Here is a 14,049-nt window from a genome sequence, read left to right as displayed (position 1 = left end):
ATGAATGTCCACTTTATTCTGATTTTGGGTACACCTTTTTCTGAGCATTCATATGTATATGGGAGGGGTTATCAACATTAATGGCGGAGCCTTGGCTTGGGGTCCATGGTAGGGTGCAACCCCTGGCTCGCCTTAGAAAAGCTAGCTACATAAAAGAAAGTAAATATAGGCCTTACGGACTCTGTCGACCTTCGAAAATAAGTACCCCACCTCCAACCTAGTATCCATGTTTTCATCATTGACCTGCATGCAATAAAACTCATGACAGCCAACAAAAGAATCTTATTAAGTCAAAACAAACTTATAAATCAATTACTTGGTCGCTTAACGTGTTATATTGAATTATAAAATTATTTTTATTATAAAATAAATCTAAGTGTATAAATTTATTTGTATGTAATACTTTATAGCTAAAGCACTTCTTACAAATTAATACATAATTCAGTACCCTACAAATTATTAATACAAGGTAAATGTTTTAATTAATTTTCTTGTGAAAAAAAACGTTACCATCCCTATATAGCTATCATGATTCTATATATCTCCCCACATATTCTGGGCCTGGCCTACATCTCTTTAATTAACTCTCTGTCACGTCTATGAATATATTTCTGTAGCTCAATTACCTATGTGAACTTTTATATTTTGATATTAATTAAGAAACTGCGCATGCAGTACTGATCATAAATATATAAATATTAATTTTTCATATATTAATTATATAAAATAAACTTAATTGTTGTAGTATAGTTAACTGTTGAGATCGAACAATCATTCTCTTGAGTACGTCCAAGTGGTCAAATTCAAAACTTGCACCCCGTGATCCGAAAAATTTGACTCCGCCATGCACGCGACCTTTCCATTTGGAGGGGCATCAAGTCTAGTGTGAAAGCATCATTACCAAGTTATATGGGATAATCATGCATTTTAATTAAGTTATTAGCATAATGAAAAAGAAGCTTTATGCATTATATGTCATGTTCGGTACCTAATTAATGATGGTAGCTAGCAAGCGATCGACGAACCGATCGAGCAGGATGAGACAATAAAGCATATAAAGGGGAAGTCTTTAATCTTTTTCTGACTCGATCGTGTTCTAGCTGTATTCGGATGGACCAGGTTCAGTAATCTTTTCTTTTTCTAGCTACCACGCTTTCTGGCACCTCGACATGGAGGTGCCAGAAACATTAATTAATTAAGATAGAAACATGCTTATAAAATGTTCAGGGGAGAGATTTGAGAGAACCGGACTGGGATCGAGCTCAAACATTAATCAGCATTTTACTTGATCTTAAACATTAGTATTCTTTGATATCCAACATATATAAGAACATTAGTATTCTTTGATATCCAACATATATAAGAACAGGCACAAATTATTTGTTCCAGACTACCTTAATTAATATATGTTCCATTGATGCTTAAGCTGATCTATATATTCAGTACTTGATGTAGGGTTCTGGATTCCATGTTGCAATTATATATGTGATGTGTTATTGCCGTAAATGAAATGGCTAGCTGTACTATATATGATCGAAGACCGATCGACCCGTGCATGTCATATACATATTCTTTTGCTCCATAATTGAAGTGTGAATTAGATGGATATTTTTCAGCATTCTCACGGTACTGCATTCTGAAACGCACATGCATTATTGGGGGGGGGGGGGGGGGGGGGGGGGGGGGGGGGGGGGGGGGGGGGGGGGGGGTACTACTGAAGCTGTTTTACTTTATGGAGATATAAATATTCAAAGTTCAAAACCTAGAGCGCGCACCAAATTTAGATTTGTCAGAGGCTGCTGGTGGGTCATCTACTATACGTGTAGGAGTGGCTTTCAAACCCTCAACCGATCCACCTTTTTTATAGAATAATAAAGCTGGAGTGATCGATGGAAAACTTAATTAGATCCAGAGAATGGGAAAAATAATGAATTATGGCAGTACGTACGCAGCTAACTGGACGGTAGGTTGAGGGTGGGTTAGAAAGCAACAAACGGCAATCAAATCCATGTTTCTTCAGTACAAAACAATGAACAATTTTTCTACATTGGGATCACCAAATTTCCAGTTGGGAAACAACTCATTGGAGCACTAGCAATCGTCCCCACAGATGAGCTGCTCATGTCCTCTATGCATGCAGCAATATTTACTTAATTCTATGCTCGGGTCCTTCTATCATATCAAATATGTGTCTGCCCAGCAAAGCATGTGCCTGCCCATACCATCGATCTTTCTAGATTCCAGGGAAAACAAAATGTAGTGGGTACGTTAATATAAGATCTTTGCACACAGGTCATTCAATTTCCTTGTTGGTGACAGGGTCGGGTCTTCGATCGACTTGAAAACTCGATCGATCGGTGTCATGTGATTGGCCAGCTTTAATTTTAGACCATACGCTTTAAACTTTCTTAGATAGGCCTAGTCTAGCTATACACAGTTGTGCTTGACATGCACGTACGTACTACTGGGGACATGAGAAACCTACTTTAATGGGCAGGATCGAATTTTGTTCTCGGTCGCGTGTTCAACAGAAAATCTTGAAACTTCCTCCCTAGTCTTCCTGTTTTGTGAGTAATGCTAATAAATTAATCATTGTCACGTCCTTATTCATGTTACGTGCAAAACGGAGTACAATGCGGGCGGGTCTTTAATATATACTCATGTTGCAGGCCGTAATGAACAAGTTTGTAGCCTATTTGGGGTCATGGAGAGACATGTCATACATATGGGTGACAATATTTGTATCGGATCAAATTCAATTTTTTAATGAGTCGCTCATAATCCGATCTAAATAATTAAAGGTGTCGGTCGCGAGTCGTACCGTAACTAGTTTGTGATTAACGTATATGGGGTCGACATTGGAAGACATCATGCGCGCTATGCACATGAGGTAGTACTAAATATGTGTGCTGCATGCTGGTGTTGAGTAGAAATATTTCAGTTTCTAAGTTCTGAATTTTTGACGTACCGGACATAATGCTATCTTATCCCCTGCATGTACAAGAAGAATCTGCACGGAAATTGATAAAAATCTAATCGAATTCTATATATATATAACTAAAAAAACATTTATTTGTGGACAGTTATATTAATTTTGATAGATTTGAAGAAATTAATGGCCTAACTCATATTATAAAATCGGTTCTATAAGAGAGGATTACTCGTTCTTTATAACACGTGCATGCTAGTATTTTTTTATCCTTGTCACGAGGTAAGTAGTGTGGACCCACATTTGTCCTATGACAGACTTTGATACTATGAAGAAATTCATATACCTAACTCATCTCATAAAATCAGTTCTACAAGAAATGATTGATTGTTTCTTATAAATATGTCCAAGACCTTTTCCACAAATAATATGAAATTATTCATCAACAAGATTAATGCATTCTTACACCCATTTGTCACCTAAAGAAACGAACAAAAAATATCTCACAATTTAAAGTAAATGGCTATATACATTAATTAACCATAAAATATAACAATATCGTTCCACATGTTTGAGGGCCGTACAGAAATTATCAGATATGGAATGGTTAAAATGATCTTTTCTTCTTTTGAACAGAAAGATATGCCTGCTTGAATTTTAATATAGCTTAATATTTATCATCAAGAAATAAATGGAAATTACTGGCTGAATTAATATTTCTGTCGCATGCATGATGCTACATGCAGCAGGTATCTTTTGATCAAGAGTAATTCTACTCTTAGGCCATTAACTCTCCAACACCGCACTCCAGCTGAGCTGGCTTCTTTTTTTTTTTTTTTTTTTTTTTTTTTTTCTTTTTTTAATTTTCAAAACGATTCGTTAGACTACTATCTCCCTAACCCAGCCGAATCCCCTTTCCCTTCCTCACTCAGTTGAATTCAAAAGAACCCAAAAGAACAATTTCATCAAACCAGAAAGTTCCAGAAATTCAAAGAACCCATGTAATCATAACGACTACAAAGAAAAAAAAAATTGCTAAAGTATCCAAACACATCTTGAATACGATAGGAATTAGGAAAAAAACAACAGAGTTCACAAATATTTTGTTCTTCTATTCGGTTTCTAACTTTACAAACTCTGTACTTCACCTGCCATAGTTACCAAAGCAGAAACCAGAAAACAAACAATGTAGGTACTCTCTCTATGGCAATCTCTCTCTCTCTCTCTAAACAAACAGCCGACCAGGATTACCGACCGACGAAAACGATCGTTTGGGGCGGCACTCAGCTCACACAAGTTTTCTCTTGCCATACTGCTCCATACTTCTTCATTATCTTTGTTCTGATAGGTGAGCAATACTCGTGAGTCTCAGAGGGGATGGGCAACTGGAAATCAAGAGGGAGAGGGGATTTCTTAGATGGGTAGAAAGCTGAACGAATCACGAGGAAGAGGGATGAGAGATTTCTTAGAGGGCGATTGGGGAATCACGAAGGAGAGTTCGGGATTCACGATTTAAACCGGACAATTTCATAAACCGGGTTTGCCATGTCATAAGTGTGTAGTGTGTGATTTCAAAACCGGACTATGAATATAATTACTCTTTGATCAATTAATCTCAAGTAGTGATAGAGTTACTACCCATTTATTATTTACATGTATTTGAAATTTTTTTATTTTTTTATCATTTTATTTTAAGTATTTTTTTAATATCTTTAATTATTAAAAAAAAATTTAAAAAATATATAATTTTATTAATAATCACTTCTTAATCATTAAGTAAAATAAAAAAATTTTAAAAAAATTAAATATAAAAAGAATAATAAATAGATAATAATAAGATAATAAACTTATTGTTTTTCATTATTCTCACATCCAGAAGTTCGAGCTTTTTGTATCTGACACCTAGTGCTTGACGTTGAATGCAGTACTGCAACTGTAGCTTTTAATGACTTATGAAAATGTACATACCTTTGAATGCCTTGGTTAAAACAATTAAAGACAAAATGCTATCTCTGTCTGGATAGCAACAAAAATTTATTCCAACTGCAAATATGGTTAAAAACGATATTGCTAGCTAGCTGCTTTTGTAATTGGCCAAGATTGAGTAATTTAAAGTAGATTATCTTATTACATGAAGTCGGAATAAGCCGCTGCATCTATTTCCATTCCGAAATTCCGAGTACAAAGTGATCCATTTTACTGAGTTCCAAAGATAAATCCGCAGGGAATATCTTATTATGGTCGTGACATGATTAAACGAGTGGCTTAAACTCTAAACCTAAAAGCACCTCTCTCTCTCTCTCTCTCTGTCTCTCTGAGCAAAGTAATTCAGCCTATCTGAGGAAAAAAAAAAAAAGTGGTGGGGTTAAGATGTCAGAGCTTCAAATGATGCGCATGAAGTGTCGTCGTCTCCTCTAACTCTTGCTATGTTTCTGTTTGAATAGTGTCAGTCTTTCTGGCCTGAATACCTCTGCCCAGGTCCTCCGATTGTGGCAGTAATCAGCTGGGGACACTGATAAAGTAGAAAAAACATGCAAGGCAATTCCAGTCCTCCTCAGTACTGTTCGCAATCCAATTTGGCTCATTAGTCAAAAGCAGATAGCTTTTTGCTCAGAAGGTAATCAAACTCTGAGCTGAAGAGCCCCTGTCCAAAATCATTTTTGAAGTTACAATGCCTACGTTCCTACTGCCAGTACTGCTTCCCAATACAAATATTCATATTAATGCATGTGTAAGAAATTCTGTACACCTTGCATGTTTGAATCGCAGTTAATGGGGCTGCATTCCCAAGCTACATATCATTAAATATTTAGAGCAGGCTTCCAGCTCAGAAATTGACCCTTTTTAGACCTGGCGTAGTCCATGTGGCTGGACTACTGGTCAGTGCATAAGTAGCTCAGGTACGGTTTTGCTTTATTTTTAAATTAATAAAAATAAATAAATTTTTATTATTTATATTATATTCTTAAATCGCGTTTAGATATTAAATTAAATTGAATTAAAATAATAAAATATTATTAGAATATTATTTTTTAATATTATTATTATTTTAAGATTTAAAAAAATTGAATTATTTATTATATTTTGTATTGAAATTTAAAAAAATTGTAATGATGAGTTGAGATGATTTTAAATTTCAAATGTACCCTTAATACTCTCCTCACTTGTGGGCCAGTATCTTCCTCAATGAATAGATCCAACACGTAAAATATTTAATTAAATAAGTAGAGTGTAGAGTTAGAATTTGAACTCAAGATTTTTACTACAATACTATATGAAATTATCACTTGTCCTAAAAATTTATATTAAAAATAATAAAATTTTTATGTACAGTCATCTTTATATACTCTTTATATATTATATTAATGTAATTGGACGTGTCACTTTTTTTAATATAAAATAATTATTTTAGTTAATCATATAAATGAAATGTATAAAATACACAAAAGATGACAATATGTACTAGAATTCTAAAAAGAATTATATTTGTTTCCATCGTTAATTACATTATTTCCTCAAAAATAAAATAAAAAATACAGAAAAGTTTCATAAATATCAAGCAGCATGAGTGGTTTTAGTAGCCTACACGTGGGTACTGTTGTACACTAGCCACATCAATCAAACGCGGTGACTGAGACCTTACCTCTGAATCTTTGATTATACAAGTTAACTAATTCAATTAAAATGAGAGGAAAAGTTAAAGAGTCTCACAAGAAATAGTTCATTTCAGTGATTGGTGCAAAAGCCATGACAATGAGCTCATGTATACTGGGCATTTCCCTCTGTGTGTTGTGACCCTGCATTCCATGGTCTACTGCATGCCAACAGATCAAGTTCTGTTTGCTCACAGAAGACTGGACTAAGTTAAAATTAAAAGCAAACCTAGTCAATCTGGACTCGACACAAGCTTAATCTAACTAGCTTTCAATGATTGTTTGCTTCTATTAAAGCTGTCTGTACTCCAACATAGATTAGGTTAGTTTGCAGGAAAGCCGGTCTTTCTGGATTCAAGTAACGATCATAAAAAAGCGCGTATGCAACTATGTAAGTGTCCCACAAATTGACAAGATTGATACACAGGTCCATGGTTTTAACAAAATTGCCACAATTCTCTTCTGAACAGACTACAAATATATTCAAAGTGCAGCATCCATGGTTGGACCCCAGCACAGACCTAGCTGTAGGCCACAACCTAAATTATTATAATCGACAAGTAGAAGAACAGAGACTTTGGCAATATGCAATCTCAAAACACAGTAAACATAACCTTAACTAAAAAAGCATGTGTATTTCTTTCTTAGTGAGAGAAAAAAAAAATTAAGAACATCAATCATTACTCATCAGTGGTCTTCTTTCTTCTTCTTTTTCTGGGGAATATACCCTTTTCCAAGGTTAAGTGGTGGGTGGATTATAATTCTTTGTGAGAAGAAATGTCCACCCAACTTGTCAAGTCAATGAACTGGAAGATCAGGTATTGATTTAGCTTTCTTTTTATCTTTGGATGTACATCACATTTCCATCATAATAGCAACAACTAGGCCATGATGCAACCAGCAGATTGCAATGATAACTATCAACCTACTATTATTATCTGATTATCTTTCTCAAAATCAAAAGGAATGCAAGAAGCATCAATTAATCAGTCAACCAATAACACTGAATCTGGATAAAGCATATCTCAATGCATAAAGCCAGATATTTTATGAATGATTAGGCAAATTTTAGTCTTTTTCTTTTTACCAACCCATAGTTCAAATCAGAAATAATAAAGAAATGAAATACATCCAGCAAAAATAATGAGTCAATGAAACATAGAAACGTATTCTTAAACATCCCAAGCAGGCTATGGCAACCAATCTTTCACCTACTAAACTTTAAAACACTACTCTACAGATGTGCACTTTCTTATGTTTTTGCAGGAGAAGATTGACTTCCCTGAGATTTCCTACCATTTCTTTCCCATTCAATTACTTTCTGCCACAGAAGCAAGTAAGACAGATGAATCAACTCGATCATGTGGCAGAGCAGAGCAATAACAGATGACTGAGCAATTTAATCGATTCGAATCCGATCAGAGAATGAGAAAGTGATCTAAAACCTCAAAGAGTGGAGCAAAACCCTACTGCGCGCATTGGTGTCAGATGCGCAATGTCTAAGAAAGAAGACAAATTGACAGTAGGTGGTAAGCACACGGGATAGACGAAACAGTATGTCAGAAACCATCCAAGATTTGACTGCCACATTCGAAGAAAAGCTATGCTTCAATGGACCATCATTATATGAATTGTGTTGCCATTCAACAGACTCAAGCATTTGAATGATCTGTAACGTCGTGCTAGCTTTATTCTTCAAAAAATGTTAGAAGAGCACTTGGCTTCTTTATCCTATCTATTAAAATACATCATTATAAAATTTACTTTTTTTATTTTACATACTGACTTTTACAATACGTCATATATCAGTTTATCTATTTTTTCTTTATATCATTTAAATATTATACTTTTTAATCTTTTTTATTTATTTCAAATATCATATTCTATATACATCATATATTTGCAATATTTCTTTATGTATAATGTAATATTTTAAATTATCTAAAAAAAGAGTAAAACGATAAAAAAAATACATGTTTTTATTATTAACAATATCAAAACTTCTGCATGCATAAAAGTCGAAAGGACTATAAACGGAGTGCTAGAGAGTAGATGAGAGATAGAGAGTGTAACTTGTGCAAAAGTGATAAAATGGTTAAAAATGAAATAAGATAAAAAATAAAGAGGATGAAATGTGAGAGAAATGATAAAAAATTATTTAGAGGAATGAATAGTAACCTCTACATGTAGAGGATTTACTTTACCTGAATGTAAAATATGAATAGAATAGATGATTCAATATAAGAGATTTTTAGCCATTTTTCTTTATATTTTAAAGAAAAATGCATTTTACAAGAGGCATTAGGAGTGCTCTAATTCTGATCTCAATCCATTTTTCCGCCACTCCAAAGAGACTCTTGTTCGTCTCTCCGTCTCAACTTGATCCCTGAGGGCCATGTTGGGCCAAACGCTACCCATACTTATCGCCAGGAGAGGCCGGAAGTCAACCCAGAGCTTGATTAGAAAATTGGGCTGACGTTAAAGAAAGAGACACTCTAAGACGGGCTCAGCATCTACTAAGATGGGCATTGCATTCGCTAACTAGGCCCCCATCACGCAGACCCAGGCCTGGACCAGCTAATCCACACAGGGATATGGTTAATTTCCTTTTAAATCTCAGGTGTTAGTTAACATAAATATTTCCAAAATAGGAGTCAATAAGAGATAAGAAAATGATAAAACGCACTTTTTCACCCTCTAAATATAAGAAATTCCGTACTTTTTTCGCTACACATTACTCATTAGCGACATCTACTCGCAAAGAAATTATAATGTACACCATCTATTAAAATTGTTCGTCATCAGTACATGATATTTTTCATTCATCATAATATATAGTTAAAACTTAACGATGAATACTATATATTTGTCAACTTTTGTTACGTTGAATCATACAATGTATTGTATAAATTTTAATAGTTTGGAATGCAATGTCTAAAACGATCTGTATTGATTAGAAAATTACACATTTATGTTGATCATATAATCTTTTCAAACTTATATTATGACTTAATAATTGATTTAATGGTTCGTGTCATTGTACAAAACATTCAGGTCAACTGCATGCATGCCGGCCGCTTCCCGGTAACGGAAGCAATCTCTTATCTAGAAAATGTAGGCCGGTTAGCTAGCTGCATATCAATTTTACAATTTGTGTGCTTGTCTCTCCCATACTGTGCATCAATCAATCATGTGATATTTAATAAAATGAGAAGCCAATGTTCATGATGGATATTGATCTTTTGCATGGTTAACATGCAAAGTTTGAAAGCAACATAAAATACCAGTTGAAGTGCTTCCAAACAAGTTCTTAAATCACGATCCATCGAGAGGCAAAAAGATAATATTGCAAATATGTCACAGTCCACGAATGGAAGTGCTTGGGCCATGGATCTTAGGCCAGTTTAATTCCATTTACAACTGTTTTTATTGTGATTTAGCAGATTATTTGGACTACAATGTAGCTAGTGGATTTGAGCCCTTAGTTTTATTTTCTTGTATGCCTTTAGTTGTGTTAGCTTGAGTCCATGTAGGGGTCATATTCTTTATGTAAGAGCCAAGGGCTCTAGGGTTCATCTATCCAGAAAGTAAGGGCAGGCAGCAGGGCCCCACACCCCACTGCCCTGCCCTGCCCTGCCCCATTCGCTACACCCCGGTCCATTCGGGGTGGGGGTTTCTGCCCGCTTGAGCGGGGTGCGGGGGGCCCCACCTGCACTCTAGGAGGTCGGCGGAGGCGGGGGACAGAGGGGTTAAGCCTCGCTCCGCTTTTCCCCCGCCTCGCTTAATATATATATAATTAAAATCACACACACATATATATAACCTATAAGTAAGTGAAACGACGTCTCACTTTTAGTTGAATTCCCCCCTCCCCCTGCATCTTTCTCGAACTCTCTTCTCTCTTAGACTCATTCTCTTTCTGTCTCTCACTCTCTCACGCTCTCTCAGTCTCTTTGTTTCTCTTGCTTGATCTATTCTCTCTCTCTCTCTCTCGCACGACTGCACGAGCACCATCAGGAATCCAGTCACTCCACCGTCGTTTGAACTTGTAATTTTGAAACTTCGCATTCGTCGCCACTCAAAGGTAAGACATTCGAAACCCTAGATTTTATTTTTTTAGTTTTGGATTGGAGACTAGAGGAATGATGGGTTGAATCGGAGATGGAGGATGAGAATGATTGTGAATTTGTGTGCTGTGAATTGATTTGTGCATGTGTTTGAAATTTATCCTTTATTTTTTTTTTTTTGTAGTTTGTATTTTACTATTTCTGGGTATTCGGATTTGGAACCTTAAATCACCCCTGAATCAATTTATGGGTTGGCTTTGCACTTTGCTTTTTTTTTTTTTTTTTTTTTTTTTTTTTTTTATGTGTGGTGCATTATTATGATTTTTTTATGTCGTGTGTTAATTGATTTTATAATTTTTTATTGTGTTGTGAAATCATGAATATTTTCTCAAAGGGATTTATTTATTGTATTGTGTTGATTTATTTATATCCATTTTGATTCATCAGTATTAATTTTAGTATTGATTGTTATAGTAACACATGAGACGACTTAGATGATGTCTACCTCTACTGCAATATGAATATGTGCTCAAGCCTCAAAAGACTACCCATCCAGGCTGCCCCAAATGTCATAGTCAAAGACCCAAACAACTCGCATCTATTTTTAGATTCTTAATTTCTTAGAATATTGAAATCTGAATCAGTTGTACGTATCATGTATTTGATTTGTAATTTTGTAATGTTAATAAAATGTCCATTGGACACTTTTTTGTTTGTAATTTTGTAATTGTTTAGACTTTCCATTTTATTTTTGTAATAGCTTAGTTATTATTATTATTATTTATTAGTTTATTAGGTAGTAGACTTGTAGACTGTAGTAGTACTTCATTAGAGTCTTAATTATATAAATTTGTATCATGTATATATTATTTTTATTCATGTAACTTTATTTCTTTTTTTAACTTCTAATTTATGGCCCAAGGCCTATTTCAGCGATTTCTGGGCCATCTTTGGCCCATAAATTGCTTCGGGCCTTTGGCCCAATAGGGGGAAGGGGGGGACAGATCCCTATTTGCCGGGATGGGGTACCCCGCCCCCGCACTCCGGGAGCGGGGGACGGGGATGGGGACGAAACTCGCCACCTCGCCCCGTAAGGGGCGGGTAGCACCCCTACCAGAAAGTTAATGCAAATTCTATTTCTATTTCTCTTATCATCTTTTTCCTTTTTCAATGTAGGTGCTCCCCTTGAAATGAGCAATTTCTATGTATATCTCTCTAAGCAAGTTGAGGTGTAGTACAAGTGGTATTTAGAGCCAAACTTTCCTTGGCATCGGCTCCGTCAATCCATAGAAATAGAAAAAATTCTTTCATCCTTATTCAATATCAGAGAGCAAGTCGAACAATCACAACAACGTTTATTTTGCAGACATTTACAGATGTCAAGAACAACTTTAAAAATTTTCAGAACAACTTCAATGAAAAGTTCTCAAATATGGAAAGCCAACTCTATGCTCTGCAAGAAAAGGAAAAATGCATAGCAACCATAAATCCTGTTAAAAACCAGAAACCATTTCCACCATTCTCTAATCTCCCTTTCCGATTCTCACTTCCTTCCCTCCTCTCAAAAACTATTTTCTTTTTTCTTCCTTTATGTCAATCGCCCCTAGCACTAACGATTCATTGACCGAAAAAGGGGAACACCTAGCCATCCGATGGATGTTTGATCCTGGTGGAATCGATTTTCAGTTTTTTCATTCCCCACCCTCACCATATATCTCTCTCATTCCCAATTCTCTGTGTCTCTTCGAAGAACAAACCCTCAAAAAATGCAGACAACCCTAATCATCCCTGCCTCTACCCACGACTCACTAATGATCGAATGGAAACAGATCGATGAGGGATATTGTCGATTGAGGTGGGAACAGAACACGAAACGAAGGGTTCAAATGGTAATATTGAAGATTATCTAGATGCCCCGAAGGTCAACAAGGCATCGCCACTAGAATCCTTAGCATTTGCCTTACTCCTCTTTTTCATGTAGTCTCTGCTCTATGCAATTTGTCTACTCCATGCAATCTGTTCGCCTCTAGTTGCCGACAACCGCATCTCCCTCGCCATTTACCATGATAGCAACATTGTTTGGATTTTTGTGGTCCACTGGCACCAGATAAAGTTTACTATGAGCAAGATTGGGGTTGTCTCGGGCGCATTGTTGAGTGATCAAAAGAGAGATACAACATCGTTCCTATTGCGAGAAATATTGGTTGTTGCACTTGCTGACCTCACAGGTTTCATGCCATTCTCAAAGATAAAGATCCTCTCAAGTACGATTGTGTTCTACAAACTTTTTTTTAGGCACATATGTACATGGTTGGGTCTTACTCCGGTAGCAAAGAAAAATTTTGTCTCCCTCTTAGATGCTAGTTATAGTTGCATCATATTGCTAGAGGACTACAGGAGACCTTACTTATGGAGCAGGGTTGCCTTCCTCAAGACGAGAAGAGGATTTGTTCGCATAGCCATGGAGATGGGGCACCCTTTAGTTCCAGTGTTCTTCTTTGGTTAGTCACGCGCCCATAAATGGTGGAAACCAGGTAGGAAGTTCTTCCTTAAATTTTCTAGGGCCATCAAGTTCACCCTAATTTACTTCTGGGGAATTTTGGGATCTCCTTTACCCTTCAGACACCCTTTATGTGATAGAAACTTGATGTTTGCTTGTTTTGATGTTGTTTTTGAGATCATAAAATTGATGGGATTTTCTAGAGACATTATTTTATATACTCTTACTATGTAAGATGTCTGCCCCTTAGATGTTCGAGGAAATACCACTCATGGGTGTTTTTTAGCCCTTTGATAAAGGGAGGGAGCATATCTTTGTTTTTCCCTTTTCAATATCAGATGCTATGTTATATCTTGTCGTCAGTGCATGTCACTAAGTTTGGCTGTCCATGTGATTATGGATCCTTTAGCAAGGATTTTTTGAGAAAGTCCTGAAAGGGGAACTTGACTTCATATCAGAACCATGGGCCAGTATATCAGAAAGTGCAAAGGATCTAGTTCAAAGAATGCTTGTAAGAGATCCCAAGAAGCGACTGACAACCCATGAAGTTCTTTGTCAACCTTGGGTTCAAGTTGATGGTGTTGCTTTGGATAAGCCTCTTGAATTTACAGTTCTAACTCACCTAAAGCAATTTTCTACCATGAACAAGTTAAAGAAAATGACTATCAAAGTCATTGCCGAAAGCTTGTCTGAAGAGGAAATTGCAGGTCTAAAAGAATTGTTCAAGATGATTGACAAAGATGACAATGGACAAATCACCTTTGAGGAACTAAAAAACAGTTTAGATAAAGTGCGATGCATTTTCAAGGATTCTGAAATTAGTGGATTGATGCAAGCTGTAGATATTGATAACAATGGTACCTTGACAACCCATGAAGTTCTTTGTCAACCTTGGGTTTA

Source organism: Juglans microcarpa x Juglans regia, chromosome 6D, assembly GCF_004785595.1.
Source record: "Juglans microcarpa x Juglans regia isolate MS1-56 chromosome 6D, Jm3101_v1.0, whole genome shotgun sequence".
Lineage (NCBI taxonomy): Eukaryota > Viridiplantae > Streptophyta > Magnoliopsida > Fagales > Juglandaceae > Juglans > Juglans microcarpa x Juglans regia.
This window is presented reverse-complemented; position numbering follows the sequence as displayed.